The 20,227-nt window shown below is 35.3% G+C and overlaps 1 protein-coding gene across 4 annotated transcripts in view; it reads right to left on the bottom strand.

Moving 5' to 3' along the window:
• Positions 1–20,227, bottom strand: part of SOCS5 (suppressor of cytokine signaling 5) — a 126,752-nt gene that overhangs the window by 35,227 nt on the left and 71,298 nt on the right. The window contains exon 2 of one of the 4 annotated variants that reach the window (XM_032497445.1): positions 1,598–1,762. The exons of the other annotated variants lie outside the window; for them this stretch is intronic. The gene's annotated coding sequence lies outside the window, so the exon portion shown is untranslated. The remainder of the gene's footprint in view (positions 1–1,597; positions 1,763–20,227) is intronic. 4 annotated transcript variants of the gene reach the window in all.

The following is a 20,227-nucleotide window of genomic DNA, read 5'->3' as shown; positions in this document are numbered from 1 at the left end:
ATGCTGACTGGATAAATTTTATATAAATAAATAAATAAATAAATAAATAAATAAATAAATAAATAAATAAATAAATAGAGGGTAGAATGGTGGTTGCCAGGGACTTGGGGAGTGGGGGAAATAGGTAGATGTTGGTCAAAGGGTACAAACTTTCAGTTATAAAATAATTTCTGAAGATCTGATGTATGGCATGGTGACTATGGTTAATATCACTGTATTGTATACTCGACATTTGCAAGAACAGATCTTGAATATTTTCACCTCCATTAAAAAACAGGTGACTGTGTGAGGTGATGGATGTGTAAATGAGCTTGACTGCAGTAATCATTTCACAATGTATAAGTGTAGCAAGTCATCACACTGTATACCTTAAATATATACAATTTTTAACTGCTGACTGGGATCAAGTACTAAGACTCGTTTTAACTGCACTACTCTGTAAACCACTCTAAGAAGGCATGAAATATTTCTTTTTCTTCCCTCCCAAGAAATAAACCCATAGCAAATGAGTCCACCAAAGCACACAAAGGATAATAATTTAAGACAGCTATCCTCTATAACCATATGTATTTTGCAATGGCTGCCATAAAAGTTAGATCTTAGACTGTAATTTAAAAAAACAAAAACACAACCAGAAGACCACAAGTCACAAATTTAAGTAAGTGACCAACCTCACCATCCATAACTTTTCCTAGCTTTTAAAGCATTAAAAGTGCTGTGGGAGCTCTCGACTTCTTTCAAATGACAATAACACTTTTATAACTTTTCAATCTTAAATCTTCTAAGGCTATGAGCTTTAAATAGCAAATCCAGATCTTTCTAAAGTTGAAAATATGTTAAAATGTAAAGGTTGATGCATAATGAAATGTTTGTCTAATTCCTGCTCTCTGAATCTTGACAGCTGGAATAAAACATCAGTCTATTTTCTTAAAAGATGTAAAGTTTGGCCCAGTCAAAAATTTGATAACAAATATTTACCTACTGATCAACAATTTACTGAATGCTTAAAATATTCCAAGCCCTAAGGGTCATACAAAAGAGATGAAAAGGAATAGGTCCTGAAGCTGAGGACACAATACATACCCGTGAGATGCAACAGCAGAACTGTAAATAAGAAAGTACTATGGAGAACAGTTAGAGAATAACATCTAAATAGATGTCAAAACATTTTCTAACAAGTCTCCTGTAGAAGTCAAATGGTAATTCAGAAGAGAAAATAAATTCGTCTAATGTAGGGAGGCACAGGGATATGGCAAAAAGAAGAGTGCGCTAGAGTTTAGAGACCTGTCTCAGCTCTGCCAACTCTTGGGTAAGTCCCAGCTGCTCCACAGTGCCTAGTTAGTAGACATGGTACCTGACACAAAAAGGACATTTGTTCATTTACTCTGATTTGGATTTGGCTAAACCAGGAAGGAGCGGCAGGCAGAGGCTCCTTCTAGAAGGGACTCACTCAGGATGTCTGCCACTCAGGACTATGGCAAGCTTGCTGCTTGAATTCAATACCGCCTTCTCACAACCATACGAAAGAAAAGGATGCTGACACCCTGAAGGAGGAGCTGGCTGCTCTCCTTGCCTCCTCCAGAGTACAAACTCTTACATCAAGGGCCTCACTGTCCTGGGCCCAGCTGCACTGGCACCTCACAGTCCCACGGATCCCCTCTGATGCATCAGCTGTTTGGCTTAGTTTCAGTCCGGTTCTCTGGGTCTCAGTAAGCTCGTCTGAAGAAAGGAAGTGGGATCAGGTCCTTTACAACATCACAATCTATGAATATAATAAAGGGGAAATATTAACAGGAACACAAACCTTACTAAGTTGTCAGCTATGAGCAAAAACAGCTTATTAAATTTATTATCTGGGTTTTACTTGTTTGTTTCACAAGAAATATCAAGCTACTTTAGAAATGCCAAATTGAAAAGGCAGACACTACTGAATTTCTTAAAAGAACGATTTTTACCTTAGTCTCAAAATACTAAAATGGCTAGATCTCACAGTGAAAATTTAACCTATCCAAAGATTCATCACAGTTCTTCACTAGATTGAGCAAAATTTTATGACTCAGAACAACAATATTCTCATAAATCAAGCAGCGTTAGTACCTTAACACCAAGCCCAGTAGAGTTCCCAGCAATGCCTACAGGGAGCAAGGAAAGATCAAGAATGCCTAACTTCCAGACCTCACATCTAGAAGCAGGAGAAAATGAATCATGAACAATTCCTGAATGCAACTATGTGCTAGGCGTTGGGCTAGTCACCTTAATTACCTTAATTTAGTTCTCACAACGAGCTTAGGAGGCAAAACATGATTTTAATGATGAGAAAATTGGGGTTCAGAGGATAAGAAATTTGCCCACAGCTACGGAATCCTTCACAAAGCCTAAAAATAAGGTGCTCAAAGAAGGATGCACTGCCTTGAACCTTCAGGAAAACACTCTGATAGTAGACCCAGCTGTTCACATCCCTTTGGAAGATGTCCTAAAATGAAGATGTGGGTTATCAAAATATCATGGCTTGATATTATTTCTTAATGTATTTTCTTCTTCTTCTTCTTTTTTTTGGTGGGGGGAGGTAATTAGGTTTACTTGTTGATTTGTTAGAGGAGGTACTGGGGATTGAACCCAGGACCTCATGCATGCTAAGCATGTGCTCTACCACTTGAGTATACCCTCCCCCTATTTCTTAATGTAAATTAAGAAATTAACTGTGCTTCCCATATGAGTCCTCAGTAAACTTGCTCAGCACAACATCAGTTCCCCTGACCAAAATGAGTTTCTGGGTCTCCAACTGCTGAGGACAGACAACAGGCTGTTCAAGTTAAGGTCGTTCTCTGAGGTCTGGTATGAACGGCGCCTCCCTGGAGGACATATCTATTTTTTCTTTGTTCACTAACCACAACATTCCTTTGTCTCTTCTTTAGAATATTAACTTTCTCCACTGGATTTCTAACATGTTCTATATATAGCAAAAAATGTGGAGCTGAGTCACTAGAGTGAGTTCCTGAAGAGCACCAGGTCCATATGCTTAAGATGCCAGGGATGGAGACAGCAAATATAATATTTTACTGAAAAAATTAAAGACTATGACTTCTCTCTTTAGCATTAAGTACATCCACATCTGCCAGGAGGTGGGCAGTAACAGTGGCTGAGAAAGCAAGAGAAAAACTTTAAAAAAAAACAGCTCTAGAAAAAAAGGAAAAAGGAAATAAAGCAATATTAAATCTCTTCAAGTGTACAAGCCGTAGTTGACAGAAACTCATAATTTTAAACTAGGAAACATGGGAGACTGCTTAAAATTGGAAAATGTTTGGGATATATATTACACATATAGTATAAGAATAAACATGTTTCACTAAAATCTATACTGATAATGCTCAAGCTAAAAGTATGTGCAAAAATGGAGAAGAGGCATGATTAAGATGAGAAAAACTATGGTCACTTACATAAATGTTTCTTCACTCATCTTTCTCAATCATTAATTTCAGCAGAATTTAAAAAATTAAGTTGTTTTTATATGACTATGAACATAGTACGTGCTTACTGTTGATGTGAAAAATATTAAGCAGTATACAAGATAACTGAAAAATAACCCATAATCTATTCAAAGTTAACATATTTTTAGCATATACAGTACAATTTAATTGTTTAAAAAAAAAAAGACCACATATATACATACGCAAAAATAATATACTAGGAAGTAAAACATAAAACCAAAATTTAATCATATTCTAGGGCACAAGATTATGGGTGAGTTTTAAATAGTTTTTCTATATATTTTTAATATATTTTATTTTATATCCCATCTTTTTAATAAATATTTCCTGTTTAAGAAACTCAAAAGTATTATTGTACTTTTTTCATTTACCATATTGTGAATATTTTCTTTCATTTTATACCCTTAAACATCCTAAAGCTCATGATTTTTATCACCTACTGATTTTTTACATTTTAATTAGTATACCAAACCAAAATTTAAAGAACATGATTTGTAATGATTTTACAATGTATGGCTGTAGCATAATTTAATCATTTAAGAGGCTTCTAATTTCTAAATATTATAAACAGGATTGTCATGAATAACACACACACACACACACACACACACACACACACACACACACCACTCATGAGTATGTACACATCTCTTATTTCCTTATAATAAATTCCTAAAAGTGGAATTCTGGGCAAAGGATGTGAACTTTTTTTTTTTTTAATTAAAATGTAGTTGATTTACAATGTTAGTTTCATGTATACAGCAAAGCAGTTCAATTATACATATACATACATATATATATATTTTTTCAGACTCTTTTCCATTATAGCTTAGGAACTAAATATAGATCCTTGTAGATCCTTGTTGTTTATCTATTTTATCTATTTTATACATAGTAATGTGTATCTGTTAATCCCAAACTTCTGATTTATCCCTCCCCCTCCTTCCCCTTTGGTAACCATAAGTTTGTTTTCTATGTCAATGAGTCTGTTTCTGTTTTGTAAATAAATTCATTAATGTCCACTTTTTAAACATTCCACATATAAGTGATATATATTTTTCTTTCTTTTTCTGGCTTACTTCACTTAGTATGACAGTCTCTAGGTCCATCCATATTGCTGCAAATGGCATGGTTTTATTCTTTTTTATGGCTGAGTAGTATTCCATTGTGTGTGTATGTGTACACCACAACTTCTTTATCCAGTTGTCTGTCAAGGCACATTTAGGTTGTTTCCATGTCTTGGCTATTATAAATAGTGCTGCTATGAACACTGTAATACATGTATCTTAGAAAGGGATTTCAGATAAATATTTCTAAAGGCTGCATTTTCTGTTAAGTGATTCCACTGAAACCATGTCTGAATTGTTATCTATTTAGCAAACAGTATATTTTCCAAAAGAAAATCCAAATCATTTTTCATTATAATCAGGTTAAATTCCAAACAGAAGTAATTTGAAAATTTTGGGGTTTTTTAGTTTTGATTTTTAAATAAAGTAGGCTGTTCAGTTTGCTTTAAGCAGCTTTTTAAAAAACCATTTTAAAAAACTGAACTACAGTTAATTTATAATATTGTGTTAGTTTCATGTATACAGCTAAGTGATTCAGTTATACATATATATATATCTATTCTTTTCAGAGTCTCATCTATTATAGGTTATTACAAGATATTGAGTATAGTTTCCTGTGCTATATAGTATGTCCTTGTTTAGCTTTTTTATATATAGTATATAAATTAGGAGTTAATCCCAAACTCCTAATTTATCCCCCTGCCCCCACTTTCCCCTTTGGTAAGTGTAAATCTGTTTTCTATGTCTGTGAGTCTGTTTCTGTTTTGTAAATAAATTCATTTGTATCATTTTTTTTAGATTCCACATGTAGGAGTTATCATATAACATTTGTCTTTCTCTGACTTCACTTAATATGATAATTTCTAGGTCCATCCATGTTGCTGCATGCATTATTTCATTTTTTTTAATGGCTGAGTAATTTTCATCGTATATATATATATATATATATATATATATATATATATATATATATATACACACACACCACATCTTCTTTTTCTTTATCTGTATTGATGAACATTTAGGTTGCTTCCATGTCTTGGCTATTGTAAATAGTGCTGCTAGGAATTGGGGTGCATGTGTCTTTTCAAATTAGAGTTTTCTACAGATACATGCCCAGGAGTGGGATTGCAGCATCATATGATAAGTCTATTTTTAGTCTTTTACAGCCCATACTGTTCTCCATGGTGGCTGCACTAATTTACATTCCCACCAACAGTATAGGAGGGTTCCTTTTTCCTCTACTCCTTCTCTAGCATTTATTATTTGTAGGCTTTTAATGATGGTCATTCTGACTGGTGTGAGGTGATACCTTATTGCAGTTTTGATTTGCATTTCTCTAATAATTAGCAATATTGACCAAGGGATGTGAACATTTTTAAGGATTCTGAATATTGCCAAACTGTCACTGTAATGGACTGAATGTCTGTGTCCCCCTAAAAATTCATGTTGAAATCTAATCCCCAAATGTGATGGTACTTAGAAGGTGGGCCTTTGGGAGATGGATGGAGCCCTCATGAATGGGATTAGTGCCCTTATAAGAAGAGGCCAGAGAGCCAGCTAGCTCTCTTTCTGCCATCCGAGGATACAAGAAGTCTGCAGTCTGCAACCCTGAGGGCCCACACCAGAATTCAGCCAGGCTGGCACCCTGATCTGAGACTTCAAGCCTTCAAAACTGTGAGAAGTAAATTCTTTTGTTTATAAACCACCTGTAATACTCTCAGTTTGTGGTACTTTGTTACAGCAGCTTGAGCTAAAATAGCCATTTAGAAATTTGTACCAATTTATGCCCCTACCAACAGCAGGTATTGTGCTTGAGCAATTTTTCCAGTGTTGCTTTCACTTAAGAAATTTACCTCTGGTAATTGAACTTAAATAGTATGAATTATATAAATCAATTTTAAAATAAGTTATTCTTCTCTATGCATATTTGCAATAAGAGATATGAAGTGATAAAAATAACCAGGGTAATCTCGGTTGTGGAATACTGAGCTGGCTTGCTTTTTTTCAAACTTTTTTCTTTGTATCTCTCTGTATGGCTTGAAAATTAAAATATGAGTTGGCATTATTTTTTTTAATGAAGCTATACTCTAAATAAAGTTCAACACACCAAAAATCATAAAGAGTTTTTAAAAAGAAGAAAAATTAAAATGAAATTCTACACTTCTATTTCCAGTTATGATGGCGTAACTAACTGCTCCTAGGCTAGACCTCCTGCTGTGAACGACCATCAAACTGGGCGATATGTATGAAATATTATTTTCAGATGTTGAACAACAGGCAGTGCAGGACTGTGATTCCTGAGGCTCATGAACACACTGGCTTTCTGCTTGTGCCACAAGGCAGGGAAACCCCAAAAGAACACAGACATTTCACTGATTTGTGGAAACAGAGCTCCAAGTTTGAAGCTACAGACGGAGGTCAATGGAATTTAAGGAGAATACAAGAAAGAAGGAAGCTGTGGAAAGAAAAACTTTCAACAGTCCGGAGAGAGATTTCCTAATTCTTTGCCTGGAGACTAAGCTACAAATGTACAAAGCAAGATTCCATGAGGCCAGCCAAAGAATAAAATTTGGGGAAAGAACAACTACGGAGCATGAGCTGAACAACTACCTGGGCTTGCAAAGATCTGGGTGAGATACAGTCAAATTCCTGGCAGCCAGACTGGAGAGACCTCAATGAACACGGCAGGCATTTGACAGAGATTTCAGAAAGGTTGTGCCTCAGTATGAGGGCTAAGCTAGTCCTAGAATAGATAAAATTGCTGAAAACCAAAGATAAAGAGAAAAAGAGAAAAATCTTTAAAACAGCCAGAGAGGGTAAAAAGACATTACATCAAGTGAACAATGGTAAGAATGACCACTAACTTCTCATCAGAAACAATGTAAACTAGAGGATATTGAAATGATGACTTCAAAGTGCTACAAGAAAAAAACGAAACAAAACTATCAACTTAAAATTCTACATCCAGCATAAATATCCTTCAAAAATGAAGGCAAAAGGAAGTAACAAGGTCCAGAAGTCTTCTTGACACAAACAAGTAGAAAACCTGACAAAACATGAAGCAATTATTTTCAGACACTAGGTAACAGGCAGTATGGAAATAGGACCTCTGAAAGAAGCCTCACAAACGAAGTGAGCCCAAAGATTGCCCCAGCTTTCTGTCTGGAACTACAACAAAGGGAGGGGGAACCCAAATAGAATCAACAGCTGAGGTGACAGAGCCCGGAATTTGTGGAGTCTGAGGTAGCTAGAATTTGCAGGGCGTATTACCACAAAGGAAGTGCTCAACAACCTACAGAAGGGGTCTCCTGGAGTTTCTGGCTAAATACCAATCTACATATGTGTGTTGTGTTAAATCTATGAGGCTAGACAGAGAAAAACTTCCAAGAAAATAACAAAGACTGATGAGCTCTAAGCCAAACATCTCCCAGAATTTACACAGGGTCAGGATCGAGCGTTCAGTTTCTACTAGCTGGGGTGAATAAACCTTGATGAACACATGTGGCAATCAAGCCAGACAGAAGAAGGGGCATTTCTCAGTAATGTGCCCAAACCAGCCCTAAAATGAAAGCTATTCTAGAACTGTCCAAAACCAAAATCCAAAAACCCTGAAAGCAAAACTCCAAAATCAAGCTGACCTACAAATTAACTGCCTGCCAAAATAAAGCTTAATACTCAAGAAAGAAAAAAAGAAAATCAAGACAAATATTCAACACCATAGCCCCATAAGAAATGACCAGATACATGAAAAATATTAAATGGTTACCTGTAATCAGGATCCAGAAGTGGCAGGGATAAAGAGAATTTTAACACAAGGACTTCAAAATAGTTATTAGAAAAGAATTCAAAGGCTTAAAAGAAAATATGAACATAATGAAGAAAAAAGAAAAATCTTAACAGAGAAGAAGAAATCATTTTTAAATAATCAATGGTAATTCTAGAACTGAAAAAAAGACTATCTGATATAAAAATTTAACTGGATGGGCACAACAGCATATTAGACAAAGGAGAATTTTTATAAATCAGTGTGCTTGAAGACTAGACAACACAAACTTTACTAACTGAAAGAAAAGAAAAAGGGATTGGAAGAAAAATGGAGAGCTTCAATGACCTGTGAATTAATACTAAGTGGCTGAATGAACACATGTAGGTTTGGAGTCTGAGGAGAAACGAAATAACTTGGGAATTAAAAAATCTGAAGTTAGATGGCTAAAAATTTTACAAATATGATGAGAACAATATACCCACTGATACGAGAAGCTCAATAAATCCCAAGAATAAACACAGTAAAACCACACCAAGGAGCATCATAATAAAGTTGCTGAAAACCAGTGAGAAAGAGAAAAATCTCAAAAGCAACCAAAGGGAAAACACATATTACTTATAGGGAAATAAATATAAAAATCACCCGAGTTCTTGTCAGAAATCATGCAAATGAGAAGACAGTGGAATAACATTTTTCAGGTGCTGAAAGGAGGGAAAACTCCGAAAATCTGGAATTCTGTAACAATAATTTTCAAAACTGAAAGCAAAATGAGAGAGAGAGGAAAGAGGGAAAGAGAGGGAATGCTGCACTAAAAGAAATGTAAAATAAAGTTTTTCAAACAAAAGCAATATGATATTAGATACAAACTTGAATGTACACAAAGAAATGAAATTCTAAAGAAATGATTAAAATGAGATAAATATGAAAGACATTCTTCTCATTTTTAATTGTTCTAAAAGGTAACTGACTAACAAAATCAAAAAGATCAGCAACAGGGTTAAAGCACACATAAAATTAAAATGTATGACAAATAATGCACAGAAGATGGGAGGGAGAAATTGGGAGTGTATCATTATGTAAGACTCTTGCATTACTCATAAAGTGGTATAACAGTACGTGATGGCAGACTGTTACTAATTGATTAGAAGGACCACCACAAAAAAAAGTTAAGAGAAATGTTATAAACCAATAGAAGAAATAAAATGGGATCATAAAAAATAACCATCCAAAAGTAGATATAAAACCAAGGAAAAAAGAACAAATAGTAAATAAATACTAAACTGATACATTTTAATCTATCCATATCAATAATTATATTAAGTATGCACGGTCTAAACTAGCGGTTGACAGACTTTTTCTATCAACAACCAGAAAACATTTTAGGCTTTGATTTCTGTTCCAACTACTTAACCTTGCCACCTGTAGCACAAAAGCAACCATAGACAACATGTAAATGATGGACATAACTATGTCCCAACAAAACTTTATTTACATAAACAGGTGGTAGACTGTTTAGTCTGCCAGCCACAGTTTGTCAACCCGTGCCTAAAAACACCAAGTTAGAAGAGATCTTGTCAGACTGGATAAAAAAGTAAGATGCAATTATACAATTTTTACAAGAAACTCACTTTAAATATAATGATATAGATAGATTAAAAGAGAAAGAATGGAAGAAGATACGCCATGCAAATATTAATCAAAAGGATACAGAGACTGCAGAACAAGGGAAATTACTAGAAATAAAAAGAGACATTTCGTTATGACAGAAGGGTCAATTCATCAACAAGACTTAACAATCGTAAATGTGCATGCACCTAACAGCGCTGTCACAGTGCTTGAAACATGAAACAAAATCTGACAGAACTGAAAGGAGAAACAAAGAAATCCGAAATTGTAGGTGGAAACTTCAACCCTGTTCTCTCAGTAATTGGTAGAACAAGTGGACAGAAAATTAGAAAAACTGTAAGAAGATATACAAAAACCAATCTAACTTAATTGACAGTTACAGAACACCACCCAGCAACAGGAGAATATACATTCTTCTCAAGTACACATTGAACATTCAGCGAAGAAATACCATGTGTTGGGCCATAAAACAGTCAAAAAGCTTAAATGGACTGACATTATTAAGACTGTGTTCTCTGACCACAATGGCATTAAATGAAAACACAGTAACAAATACCTGGAAAATCCCTAATATATGGAAATTATTTGGCATACTCTTTGAAACAACCCATGGGTCAAAGAAAAATTGTAAGAGAAACTGGAGACTATTTTGAATGGAATGATAATGAAAATTTATAGCTTTAAATACTGATACTTAAAAAAAAATTTTAAATCAATGATCTAAGCTTTCACCTTAAAAACTAGAAAAAAATAGAGCAAGTTAAAACCAAAGTAAGGAGGAGAGAAGGAATTAGTAAATGATAAGAGCTCAAATCATGAAATAGAAAGATAAACTACAGAGAAAATCAACAAAACCGAAAGCTGATTATTCGAAAGAACTGATAAAATTGATAACCCCTAGTTAGACTAATCAAGGAGAGAAAAGGAGAAAATGAATCCAATATCCAGGAATGAAAGAGGGAAACTCAGTACAGATCCTACCTACATTAAAAGGAAATACTCTTTTATAAAATATATAATTTATTTCCAAGCTAAAAAATTTGACAAGTTAGATGAAATGGACAAATTCCTTGAAAGACACAAATTACCAAAACAAGTACAAAAAGAAATAGAAAATCTGAAGTCTTAGATTCATTCTTTTAAAAACTGAATCCTTAATTAAGAACCTTTCCACAAAGAAAACTCCATGCCCAGATGAGCACATTGGTGAATTCTATCAAACATTTAACAAAGAACACCAGTTGTACCCAAACTCTTCTCTAAAAGAAAGGAAGAGGAAACACTGCTGGTAGGAGTTTAAAATGGTAAACCCACCTTGGATATTGTTCTGCTGGTTTCTCATGTTAAACATACACCTATCCCATGACCCAGCAATCTACTTCTAGGTATTCACCCACAAGTAAAGAGTGCATGTGTCACAAAAAGCTTGTTCAAGAATGTTCATAGCAGCTTTAGTCATAACAGTTGAAAACTAGAAACAACCCTTTCCACAGTAACAATAAAGAAACTACAGTATATCCATACAATGAAACACTACCCAGCAACTGAAAGGACCTAACTACTGTTACAATCAACGGTGGATAAACCTATATTTTAAACAATAGCTTCATGTAATTTTTATGCCAGGAAGGTTTGAGAACTACAGGTAGAAAAATGCGTAATAAAACAAAAAGAGAAAATATAGGGTTTGGGTAGTACATACATTAATATCATAAACTATATATAACAGTTGTCATCTTCCATAATTGCTTAATTGCTACTTAAATAATATGGCAATACTCCTCTGTTCGTGTTCAGTTTTGTACTTATGTGCTTCAAGGGGTACTGACTCCAAGTTTTAGTCTTCATTTAACTACCCTAATTTCTCACTAACCTCAACTCAAACTATGCATTTTAGATAAGGAATCCTGTTCATCCGTTCCTTTGCTTTTTTCTTAATGTTCTACTTCCTTAGTACATACTGTTGCCCCTGCCTCTTTAACAGTGTTATTCTTACTTTTTGCTGCACAGCCTTGTCTTTCTACCGCCTTTAAAACTGAACCCAAAACTCATCTTTTCCACTAAGTGCTAAACCACCTCAGATTCTTTCCAAATTCCCTCAGCACTTGAAGACCTTACTCCCAATAGATATATTTATTTTACTGAATTTGGACAACTCTTCTTAATGACTCATCAACTCCATGCCCTGGCTTAGAGACTAGAACCTTTGGGGGGAGAACTGAAAAGATTACAGTCCTCTTCAAGGTTGTTCTCTTGTACTGTTTCTACTTTTCTTTCTTGGAGTACCATCCTATTTGCCAAAGCCTTGAGCTGAAGGAATAGGAGAGAAAGAGAGGCAAAGAGGTGGTTGACTAGGGCTGCTCTGGCCTAGATTTTAAAGGAGGTGAAAAAGACTTCAGGACTTGTTCAGACTACATGACTAGCCCAAGGATGGAAGCAGGATTCCAAAAGGGGGCTTTAAGTGAGGAATAAGGAAGTGCATCTGACTACGAATTCCCCATATTATGCTGGATGGCCAAAAAGGATGCAGTATATTGTTTCAAGGACAGTAAAATACTTCTGGCTTTCTGGCAACAAATATTTCTATATAATCTTTGTAAGGCGGGGGGGTTGACTGGAGGTGGGTGAAATTTAAAATAAATATTAAAAAATGTCTACATTCTTGAACTTCGTGGCAGTACTAGCAGTTACTTTTTGTTCTGCTTGCATTATTATTTAGGAATTATGGCCATTACTTGTCTAATTTCAAAACTTTCAACTATAAACTTTATGCCTCCCAAATCATATCTATAAACCTGACCATGTTCCTGAGCTAGACCCATATTTCCAACTGATATCTTGTTATTACTCATCTAAAAAGCGTAATTCCTTATCTGAAAGCAAATTCAGTAGTCCCCTTCTCTCAAACTTGTGCATATTACTCTAACCTTAGACTCATCTTCAACTTCTATCACCTCCAAATACCAACCAAGTCTAGAGGACTTAAACTCCTAGATATCTCTGAAATCAGTGTCCTTGTTTCTATCCCTACTCCAAATTCCCTCATTCAGACCATCATAATCTCTTTCCTGAACTAGGGCAGAGCCTTAAATAGCATCCTTGACCATGATCTACCTACCAGAAGCCAGAAAGAATGCCTCACTCACTCACCCTGCCGTATGTAATACTTGGTGAATAAATGTCTCCAGATTGTTCTCTCTACTGTGACTATAATCACTTTCTAAAGCATTAAATTATCTGTATCACTTCCTCACCTATAAAATAAAACTCCAAACTCCTAGTATGGCATTTTGTTCCCATTCTACCTTGATTCTAGTCTGATTTCCTAGTTTTCTTTTGCACTCATTTTGACAGATCAAAACTTAGCCTTCTCCTTAAACACATTATGCCCTTTCATTTTTAATAATCTACAATAAACAATAACTCAGTCCAGCTTATTTTATTTTGATGAGCACCCTTATACAATTTAAAGCCATTAACCAAACCCATACAGAAGTAATGAGTGAGGAAACAATCAGACAATCAGCCAACTCTCACTTAAGCTTATTTTCATAGCCATATTAACATGGTCAGTTAAATGGAAAAGTGAATAAAATGTTTCATCTACCTGCTGAGCTTCTTCCTTACCACAAGTTAATGTTAAAGGTCTTCAGTTACAGACTTATTACCCTCCTTTTGATTGACAGACACAACGAGAACTAGAACTCAGTTCTTCACATCTATTCTCCTTTCTTTCATCAACACCTCCCTTCTCCATTTCTGCTGTTTCTCCCTCTTGTACTTTTCTCCTCCTGCTGCCTAAGCTTTCCCAGCATCCACTTTGTCTACCCTTCACAAGAACATCAGGATTCCTCTATCACTCTTATTGGTAGAACACTTAAAAATTTACAGAACACCTTCACATTTATTTACTCACCTGGTTCTTACAGCCTCATTTTTGGGTATTCCACAATGAACAAATATAAAATACATGTGTAACAGTTTATATACAATAGATGCTACCCTTTTAAGTAAAATATAAGAATTTTCTTATATTTTAACTCAAATTGGAAGAAATTTCAGTTCAAAAAGTTTCAGTGGTTCAATCTTACTGGTATTCCCTCTGCTTACAACTCTACCACCTCTCTTCACCTGCCCCTCTCTTAAGACACAGCTCAAGCCTTCCCCTCCTCCCAGAGAAAGAATGTTATACCTGTTGCAATGCTATCCTAATGTTTTCACACCACTATCTCATACCACTAGAAGGATCCAGGTCTCTGGACTCCTACTCTGGTGTCTTTTCTACCAAAAACTATTTTCTTTGTTAATGTTACCTTTATTAACACCCATTAATGATCTAGCATTTTATAAAGTCAACAGGAGAAACATTCTATTGGCAGCCAGCACTGACGGCAGGACTGTAAAAACATCTCTAGCTTTCCTTAAAAATCAGGAATTTAAGGAATGTTTCTAAATCCTCTAAAAAAATCTAGATACTAGCTTTTGTGGTGATGACATCCAAAGCTGCCACTGCAAAAGAATAAAACAACATTTCATAAATCCTAAATTAAACTATTACAAGTTTTAAGAGATACCTCCTAATATCCTGGGAAGTGTTTAGGGTTAACAATCAAAAGAGCAGGGCCTTCGTTCCAATTCTACCACATACTGGCCAACTTGGGAAAGTCACTTAACCACCCTGAATCAAATTTCCTCTTTGATAAAATTTAATAATGCCACCCACCTTTCAGAACTATTAAGAGAAGTAAATGAAAGAATAAATGCAAATCACTTGGCCTGGAACATAATAGTTAAAAAGTAGTAACCCCTCTTAAAATTATTTTCATCATTTTTGTTTTCAGAACCATGCCCCATAACCTTCAACATGTTCTTCCTTGGACTTTGTGCAAGTAGTAACTACAATAAATGCCTTCAAGGAAGTTATCTTCATGACTTCTGGATCCCCTTCCTGGGTCACAACTCAGCCTATAAATATAATTTGGAATATCTCCTCCTAAATGCATTATCTTGTTCTCTGCCACACAAAAACTCATCAAAGGATGTTCCTGTAGCTTCTCTTTTTTGGCTTGGCTTTTAACTGCCTGGAACAGCACACAAAGTCAGCTGCAAAGCTGGCAACTTTCAATGCCAGTCTTTCTTTAAATCATTTATAAAAATGTTAAATAAAATTAGTCTCAGCACTGATCACCCGAAGGGTAATAAAGATGTTCTGTTGTCTCATGTTAATAACCAAAGACCTAATAATTAGATAAATCAGCTCCCCTTTGGCTACATGCATATTTTAACCCTTAAGAAAGTGCCTGGACTTCTCCCAACAGATTATATTTAATCTTTATTAAGTTTGTTTTCTTCGCTTTACAGTATACTTCAGTTTCCCTGCTACAAAGACACACTAATCTTTAGAACTCAGCATCTATGCTAGAGCTAAACACCTACCAAATCCTGGTTTTCCTCAACATTCTTCTCTATCCAACTTCCAGTTCTTTACTCTCTTCCTCTATCAACCACATACGCAGGCCTGAAGTTCAGTTCCCAAATCATTTTCATTCCATCTTTCTCTCACATTCCGTTTTAAGTGGGTGTGGGTGTGTGGATGTGATGTGTAGGTAGGTGGGTGTGTGTATATGTACATATACACACATAAAACTTAAATAAGCTTCTGTCCTTTTCAACTGCTTGAAATACAGCATATGAATACTTGATTACCACCTCTAACTAAAGAATCTTGCTCAGAATAGAAAGACTGGATATGATTCCTGTACAGTAGTCTTCAAATAAAATAAGGAAGTTATAATTTGAAGACAATCCCAGAGCAGAGAAGCCCATTTCAAAAATAATTGTTCCAAAATTATCTTCATCACTGTTTTCTCTTACTAGCTTTGATAAAGACTACTGCATGACATCTCATCAAAGGAAAGGTAAATTTAGTTTTGGTGTTAAAGAGCATACAAGTAAAATGCCTATGGACAATTAGAGAACCTGTGGAAATATATTCTCACTCTACTCTATTTGGCAACACCGTCATTATGATCTCCCTCAAGTCATTCCTCAGAATTTTTCACCTGCATGTAGAGTAAAGGCAAGCAACTAATCATTCTGATTTAAACAATTCAGGTGTAAATTTACCCAACACTAACACGAATCAACTGTCCAGCCCAGCCACTTTGACCCTTCAAGATGACTTCTGCTCTAACCAGATTCAAAAGCCCCTTTCCCCCTTTAAAAGTAGGATAGTTGACTAACTCTGATGAAAAGTTTATTAAGTTGGGCAAGGCAAATGAGTCATATTTTCCCTCTGTCATTCTGTAGCATCCACAATGAAGCTAAGATTTGCATGGTCTGTATCTACTCCATCCATGTACCCATGAATTTTAAATATGAATAACAGGCGATTTGCAATGCCATAATCATTTTTAAATATATAAAGAAAATTCAACTTAATGAAAAATTGAGCAATGGCTGTTTTCATTTTTCATTATAGCATGGTATTTCTGATATCTTCTGGAACCATATTTAGCTAAACATTTAATTCACATAATTAGATTACATAACAGATCTGAAGATCTGCATGTCTAAGTTCTACAAAATTCCTAAAAGCATGTCATGAATCCAAAAGTGGCCAATAAATTGTAATAGTTTCATAATCTTTATCACAATAATTAGCCAGAAGAAGATTAGGAGCTGGTCACTCTCAAACATTAAAATTCTGTATCAAGGAAAGAAAAATATGACCTTGGAAACTTTTGATGGTTCCATGTAACTCTCTTAGCCCTGCTGGCTAGCATTATTTCAGAATAAAGGGATTACCCATGCATGTATTTATCATCTGAAGTACCACCAACAGAATGCCCACCTGAGATCTAAAACAAAATAGCAAAAATCGACCACTAGCATAATAAAAGTGCTTCTGAACTAAAACTTGTTTCTGATTTTAATCTCTAACTGTAAATGGGCTCAATTAAATGAAACTCTAAGAATAAGGGCAATTTAAAAATATTATGTGATATCCATTGAAAAATAATTTAATGTTTAAAAAGAGGTATAAAAAATGTAAGCTCATGTGTGACAGCTATTAAGTAGCTTCATGGAGGTACAGGTGGCAAAGATTTTGTGAGAAGGAAAGATCACAAAGATGCAGGAGAATCAAAGTTAAGGGGACTATAAACGGAAGACGAGATGCTATTAAACAAAAAAACCACAAAAGGTGAAGAACCTGATAAGGAAGAACTCCAGAATATCCAGAAGACATCCACCATCGTCACCATAAAAAACATTTGCTAACACACACACACACACACATTTGCTAAACCACATGTTCATGACACTAATTAGACCTGGGCTATAGTAAATCAAAAAGGACAAAATGTTACAAAATTGGAGTTACACAAATTTTATCAGGAAAACCTAACAGTTTAATGAATGACGTCAGAAAAATATTCACTTAATAGAAAACAAGGTTCAATGGTTTTTCTCACGGTTCCATTGGCAGAAGTGGGTTACAGTTAATAATACACCTTATAAAGTCCTGGTTTCCTCATCTAAGCTTAACCTGAAGGCCTCAAGAACTCACTGTATTTCCAGCAGAATATCTACAAATCAATCATTAAAAATTTAATTCTAGAATATGAAACTGCAACAAAGGTCTCCCAATGACATTAGGAAAACGAGCCACATTCATCCTCGTTTGATATGCACACCTAATTCAAAGTCCAAGGTGAGCAGAAGAAGGACGGAAAAAATAAATACTAAGGGCATCATTTGCACTAAGTCCCCCTAGGGCAGACTCTTATTTGATCATGTATTTATCTAGGAATTTTCTGTAGCCACAAAGTGACTTCGTTAACAACAAGGAAATAAATGAGCATAAAAGTGCCTCTATATACCTAATGAACCTTGAGAATAATGCCTAATATTTTTGCACCCATATTCTGTGCTAAAGAAACACTTTTAATACTCACTAATACCCTATAAGGTGGGTACTTTTATTGATCTCACTTTACAGATGAGAAAACCTAGGTACATAATGGTTAAATCACTTGCCAGGGATCATAATGCTATTATACAAACCAGTCTTTCTCTTTTACAGCTACAATCAAAATCATGTTTTTAAAATTGTCATGTAATTCTACTACAGCTCTTTTTAAAGGTACTAAAATCCATTTTAACATAACAAAACCCACACACTTACTTAAAATAATTTTCATATAATCTACTTTGAAAATATGAGAGCCTTTTGAATTCTGAGAATTTTTAAGCAATTAACTTTTAGCATGAAAGTTATGGTACACTAGCCTACTCTAAGAAGTTCATGTTGTATTTCATCTAGATGATGGTTTGTCTCTTTCCAATGAAAGGGAAATATCAGCACTTCCGCTAACAATACAGCATATTGTTTCAAACTTTTCAATAAAGACTCATCTAGTTTTATCTTATTTCACATATAAAAGTAGTCAATTCAAACTTCCCATCCTTAGAAAGGAACAACATCACAGATAATCCAAAAACCATTTACAGCTGGCACTAGAATGCTTTAGAAATAAACAATGTGAATGTGATCAAGTAGAAAAACCCCGGCCAAGAGTCCAGAGACCTGCCCACCAATCCTGGCTCAGTGACTAACTAGAATTTTGGTTCCTTCCACTGGTCTGGACCTCAGTCTCCTGATCTGTAAAATAATCATCTCTATGGCCTACTCGTCCGGCTCTAAAAGAAATGTGACTCATACGCATACATCTTTTTTCCAAGCTTCCCATCCTCATTCTGCTTAGTTCTTACCAATACTCTGCAGGTATTGAGAATTATTTTTCCTTAGTTCTACAATAGGAGAAAACAGCCCATTCTAAACAAAGGTGATAGGGGAAGGCCTTCCAGACCACTGGTTTGCCATGGATTACTTTCAAGGTGAATAATGTAGAAGCTATTATAATGTTAAAAGGTGTTGGGTTTCAATATTTTAGGCTACTGTTTTGTGTGCCAGTACATTCTCCGAGGACGAATAGTAAAATTCAAGGACAATGGGGAGAAAAAAAAATGTAATTATCCGTTATTTATTCAAGAACTAAGAAGGTGCCAACTGAAAAGACTAATACCTTTCTGCAGAAATGTTTTCTCTGACTGCTGAATTACATTTTACATTAAAGGGGAAATATGATCTACAAGACTTTCTCAAATATGTTTAAATACCCCCTAAAAAAGAAAAAGCTTTTGTTTTGTAAATTGTGAGTAATTAGTAAGATAACATACATGATTAAGAAAACATTAAAAAGATTAAAGATCTAGCTGTTCAAATTTTAGCTTCCTCTTCTCAGTGATATGAAGAACCTCAGTGGGCAGCCACAGAGGTGGATTCTGTGGACTGCCACTGCTTAACCCTGGTATGCATTTTTTGTGTTCTTAACCTATTCTCAAGAGTGTTATGCAAATACAAGATTATTAAAATTAAACTAAGGATCTGACATTAAGATTCCCAGTTGTTAGAAAACTCAACCTGATTTTCCTATGCTTTCTAGAGCTCCTAGCTTACCAGCATCTTCCCAGTTCAACACTTAAAGGTAAAATATTTTAAACTTCTTCAGAATTTCTGGTTCAATTTTGCATGACCTTGTAAAGAAACAATTAAAAGCAAGGGAAAGTATGGGAATTACTTATTAATCTTGTAGAATAAAAGTCAGTAGCAAACTCTAATAGTACAGTCCAGTCTAAACACTAAATTGGGAGAAGTAAGCCACTGCTATGGATGGAGAGACCCAAAGAAAGGCTCTTCAGGAGATGGAGAAGCTGCTATAAGAATTTCAAGGTGCAGTCTGAAAATTTCCAGCAAAACTAATAATTGGTAAAACACCATCGAACACACACATACATTTTAAAATAAAAGATAATTGCTAAGGTCCACCTTTTGGTTGGAATGCCGAAAAAAAAGTCAAAAATCACCTCGTGACCCCAATCCCCCAGCCTCTCAAAGTTCAGAAGCAAGCCAAGACGTGTACTTAAACTGTTTCTGAGCATCCTTTTTTAAATGCAACTCCCTCTCCAGAAAGTCACTACGCTTCACCTACTTGAATGCCCAAATCCTAGCACCGAAGAATCTTCGGACGCCAAGTAGTTGCAGAGGGGTTTTACAGAGCCGACCTGCGCATCCTTTTCCATCTCGGGTTAAACTCCGGAGGTGCTCCTGTCACTTCCCTATCCAAGCTCTCCAGTTCTTTCTCTCATCTCTCTATGGACCTCTCTTCTCATCGACCTTGAGGGCCCCGGATCGCAGTATTAGAGCCCCAAGT

This window comes from Camelus ferus, chromosome 15, assembly GCF_009834535.1.
Source record: "Camelus ferus isolate YT-003-E chromosome 15, BCGSAC_Cfer_1.0, whole genome shotgun sequence".
In the NCBI taxonomy this organism is placed as follows: domain Eukaryota; kingdom Metazoa; phylum Chordata; class Mammalia; order Artiodactyla; family Camelidae; genus Camelus; species Camelus ferus.
This window is presented reverse-complemented; position numbering and strand designations above follow the sequence as displayed.